We start from the raw sequence: 5,633 nt of genomic DNA on the forward strand, positions 1-5,633 counted from the left end.
AAAGTCTTGAAAGGTTTCCTTTAAAAAAGAAAAAAAAAAAGAAGAAGAACAGGATTTTTTCAAGGACACAGGTTACCATTTGTTCTTACAGTTTACTTCAGGACACTTCTTCACAGAGCCGTGCCTTTGAGAAAGACAGACACATCTTTGTATTATCTTGCTGTTAAACACCTCAAACTCTTGCTCTAGAATGCCCTCTATAAATTAACTTTATAAGATTTAGTGGAAACTCAGCTGCACCATTTTCATTTTTTAACTAAAGCGAGGAGGCGCAGCTGTGAAAATTAGGTTTCTTAAAACATAATAAGGACTGAGGAACTCCGGCAAAGGCCCAGACACAGTAATTATGCTCCACTCCTCCGAGAGACAAGAAAGGAGGTCTAGCTAATATAATCTCTTCTTTTGGGATGTGAGTCAGGGCGGGAGACAGAATGAAAGGGAGAGAAATAAGAGAAAGAGCATCGACTAGAGGAAATGGAAAGACAGTGAGTGCCATTTTAGACTCACAATAATGGCTGGATAATATCAATCCCCAGTTTATGGTGATGTCTTCTTATTCCCTTGTCTCTGTCACAACCTACATTTATATTAAAGTCACTGGAGCGATTCTCTTCGCCGCACAATGACTTACAGAGAGAGAGCCTCAGATACACTAAATATACCTTCAGCCCCCTTGTGTCTATTCTAGCTTAAATGTTGCAATGCTTCTACATGATTGCCACTGAGCTGATAGACTCCTCTGCACTGACCTGCAGAGAAGCGGTGACTTATGCTTCTTATGTCACATATAATATACTCAGGGCGGTTTGTGGCTGTTTGCGGCTGAAGCTGGAGCGTGATTTGCAGCGCGCCGTCTGTCTGCGCAGTATGTAGCTGAAGTACGAGCCGGATTATCTTTGCCAAAAATGTTAATTAACACTAGTGCAAGCTGCTAAGTGAAGGGTGAAATAAGAAATATTGTAAGGGGGGGGGGGTTTCTTGAGAGTAACAATTCTTGAACTTGATTAAAAATGCAGATGAGGTGTTTGTGATTACATTTGGTGTGTGAGCGTGCACACGGCTGCATGTGAAACTATGTGGGGGCTCAGTGGGACTAACAGCCTCGATTCTTAAATAATCACGTCCCTCGTCTTTGTTTAGGTTATCTGTGTTTGCATAGTGTATATTTTAACAAGCGTGCTGTGTGTATATTATCATACGAAAGCATGAACATAAAGTTTGGTTTGAGACCTTTGGCCAACATCACAGTGTTTTGTTTCCATGGCAACCAAGTCATCCACTATGCATTTATTCTCGCTTTCGTACACATTTTCGCAAAACTTCAGCGGAAAGGCCTTGTGATTATAAACCTCTCTCACATTTCGCTAAAACTTTGAGCATACAGTGTTTCAGGACGACAAGGCCGCAGCCATGCAAATGGCTCCGTGAGCTGTGCTTAAGGCTCGTCGTTGGCAGCATTTTTCAGTCATCAGTCTCCGAGACGTGCGACTGAACAGATTTGCTCCCGTTTTAATCACTCCAGCTGTCTACACAAACAGCTTTCGTTTCCCATGATCATACACTTGGAGTGTATTTACTTCTGTTTTATGTACGCGACTACAGTGATTCTGTGTTGGACTCCAGCTGCTGCCAAAATGCAGGTGATCTAAACTCAATATTGTGCCGGAATACTTACTGTGTTGACCGCTGACACAACACGCTGCGTTCGCTACACCGGCTGTATAGACAATGCGTCAGGCACAGCGGTGCTTTGAGATGGATTTTAACGTCAGCATGCCAACATTCCCACTGCTAGCATTTGTTATTTAGCACCAAACACAGAGCAGAGCGGAGTCAGATGCGATTATCATTAGTTGTGCAGGTATTTGATTGTAAACAAAGGTAATAGATACGCTGACCTGCTGGTGGTGCCAAAGGACGAGTTAAGGAATTAAGGTGTTGAGGTCACAATCGATACGGGAGGAAAACAAGGATGTGAGCAGAACTTGAATGCAGATTTTTGCAGCAGATCTAATGGCTGTTTGACGTTTTACTGCAAAATAAATATGACAACCTCATGGCGGCACTAAAGGAAGAGAGGGGGCATCACAGTTCCATGACGGCCCTTCTAATGTTTTATTGCTTCGTACCATAAAGCCTGCCACTGAAGAGTTAGAGTTAAAATAAACAGTGTCACCCACAATCACATGAGAATCAAAGATATGATCCTGTTAAAGTGTCGTATTGGTGTGTGCGTGTGTTTTTCTTCATGCATCAATGTGTGTGTGTAGGTGTGCTTGTGTGAGTAACTGTTTAGTGTGCATGAGAGCGTACTACTCTGTGTTTGTGTGCATAGGGAGACTAATCACGTGTGTGTGTGTGTGTGTGTGTGTGCGTGGTGGGTTACACTGAGTGCAGGCGACGCCACCAGAGATCTAACAGGAGGGGTTTCGGCAGACCTGAGGGGTTCTGACTCAAGTCACGACTGGTGGGCGGTGTTGGTGTTTGTGTGCGATATTTATGCATGTGTGTACAATCTGAGTGACGTGTGCGGTGGTGCCACATGTTTGTGTCCAACATGTGAATGTTTGAAAGGGCAAGGGATGACGATGATGATGATGAAGATGAAGAGGGAGCAAGTGGATGTTTTGAGTGATGTGTTCTCACTCTGTGCACGTCTTTATATCGTCAGCTCTTTGCCATAGTTTTGTAAATAAGAAAATGTTAATGCAAATATTTAATGCAAATCTGATAAGAGCCATATGTCCCGAAAAGATGAACTCATGATTATGATTTGCTGCCAAACCGTAATCATGAGCTAAACCTTTCCATACATTCAAACTAAATAAGGTACCCCAACCTTAACAACAGGAAACTGCCACTAATAAGATGCTTATGCCCTCTGACGATGCTTTTAGAGAGCATCACGTTGAAAAGTTTCATAGAAAAGAATAGCCTCTGTCAGAAAATCACATGCGTACAGTCAACAGAGATTAAGGACAGATGAGTGAGGCTGGAAGACGGAGAGGAACTACAGAACAAAAGGAAGAATCGACTTAAGGAAGGGCCGCTGAACAGACTAACAAATGAACGAGCAGAAGAAAGAAAACAAGACAGGCGCTTAAAGAGACGAAGAGGGATGGGAGAGGGGATGAAAGCGGTGAGACCCGAAAAAGACAAAGGAAGAGGAGGAGAGAGAGGAGAGGAAATATCCCCCGAAGCGAGCGCCTCATATTTAGACAGACAGACAAACAGAGGAGTCCGCCTGCCAACTCTACTTATCAGATTGATTCAGATTCACTGGCTGCTGCCGACTTCAATATGCTGCACAGATCAAGTGTTCCTAAACATTTCAAGTTGGGAAAATTCAAAACATATAATGCTGCCTTGGGACTTTGACACAGTAGCCTTGTCGTCTGGATGATGTGCAGAATCCATCCTTTAACCTTCGACCTTTGTGTCCTCAAAGCGGAAACAAGAAGGAGAGGGGGGAAAAAAAAACAAGAAAGAATTTTACCACAAGTATGATGATATTGCAACTTTATTTTGGACATGTTACTGTAATGCACATCATGATGCAGCCATTGTAACAAAGCAGACAATATTACATCTAAAGTGAGACACTGGAAGAGCATGATGGATTTTTTTGTTATGTCACACCTCTTGGCTGCAACACAACAGAAAAGAGCTCAATTTTTTCTGAATATTCCCCGGGCTGTTTGTGCAATCTGTTGTTATGACAACTGAATATTGGCAAGACAAAAAAAAGGAAAAAAAGGCGTTCCTTCCTCTGTTTTACGGACATTGCACAGAAAGTCAATTCGTTGCAGTTCTTGCATGTTCATTATATTTATTTATTTGATGCAGTGAGTGGGGCTCAGATGATAAGAATACTGTGTTTTACTGGGACTAGAGAAGAAATGAAGAACCATAACAAAGAAAGGGCTGCAAGGTGGCGCAGTTGGTAGCATCGTTGCCTCGCAGCCAGAAGGTCGCCATCTTACTGCGTGGAGTTTGCATGTTCTCCCCGTGCAGCGTGGGTTCTCTCCGGGTTCTCCGGCTTCCTGCCACACAGTCCAAAAACATGTTGAGGTTAATTGGTGATTCTAAATTGTCCGTAGGTGTGAATGTGAGTGTGCTTGGTTGTCTGTCTCTAAGTGTAGCCCTGTGATAGACTGGTTACCTGTCCAGGGTGTCCTGCCTTCACCCTGAGTCAGCTGGGATAGACTCCAGCCCCCCATAGTGAGGATTAAGGTATATAGATAATGGATGAATAATAAAGAAAGTGGAAAGTCAGCAGAATGAAAGAGAACAAATACACGCACCTAATCCAAGTACTGTGACTGTGATTCTGTCCTCAAAGGAAGGATTTGTTCAGTTTAGGTTTGACTGTTTTTAAAGGAGTTCAGAATTCACAACGTGTTTATGATCAGGTGTCGCTGAGTTAATGATATAAAGCTTTTTTATGATAATGATAATCTTTTTAAATGAATACTGTGATTGATGTGTATTTTGCAAAGATTGCTTTAATGTTGACGATTCTTTCTTTTTTCTTTTTTAAAATTTTCAAATAGTAAACATAGTTTTTGAAAATAGCAGCTTTTGAGAAAACTAATTGTTAAAGCAAAAGTCAAATATGAGACAAAATGAGTTGTTTTGATTGAAATGGAGATTTTTTAAAATAGTTGCTTTGAGATGAAAGTTAAAAGTTTGAGGATCAGATTTTTAACCAACAGAAAAAGAGAAACTCCAGGAAACATTTTTAACCTTTGCTTTTCAGAAATCAGATCCTGACATCATGCCAGCGAGGCTGCGTTCGCTGCATGCAAAATACATTTTGTTTACGCTCAACAGATTACTGTGTATTGAAGTGTTTAGCATGAAGGGCGATCCGATGTTGAATCTAAACTCCTCTGGCTCTGCTCCACTGATGCGGTGAAGCAGGTGGTTTTAATCAGCTTACGATGGCTAAAACACCTGTGTTGACATCACTGACAGACTGTGGGCCGATCACAAGTGTGACATGATGCCTGAATGTTTGAGCCCATTGAGAACGGCACAGCGAGAGATCCCTGCCCAGAGTGAGTCACTGACGAATTACCCGTAACATACACCAACACCTGTGTGTAGGAGAGTATTAATTATACACACAGATGATATCATTTCATGCTAACTTCATGTAAACATACATGACACATTTTTAACTCTTGCAGAGGGAGACTTTTTTTAAAATCACAGTCTTGTCTATTTCTTCCAGGCCATTAGAAAACAGAGAGGTGGAGATGTCAGAAGGCGATCTTGTAAATAACAGTATTTTCTGGCTTGTTTACTGTTGTTTCCTCCTTGTCAGAGCATCCACTAATCACCATGACAACAGTTAAATGAGGGAGCACCACTGCCCCGCTCCACCCTGATGAAGTTTGGCTGGTATGACTGACGATGACAGACCACAGAGGCACCACCCTATTCCTCATCCACCAACAAGGGTTTAACATTTCTCCACGCTGCTGTCATTGTCGCAGAGCGAGATTAAGGGCACCGCAAGTAACTCCAACATGGGTGAGGTCAGTTAAAGCTGAAATAGGCAGTGTTTCATTGGCGTCACTGGGCAAAAATTCCACTATAATAATAATAATAAGATCTGAGAAGAATCT

The sequence above is a fragment of the Stegastes partitus genome, unplaced genomic scaffold (assembly GCF_000690725.1).
Source record: "Stegastes partitus isolate 25-593 unplaced genomic scaffold, Stegastes_partitus-1.0.2 Scaffold221, whole genome shotgun sequence".
Lineage (NCBI taxonomy): Eukaryota > Metazoa > Chordata > Actinopteri > Pomacentridae > Stegastes > Stegastes partitus.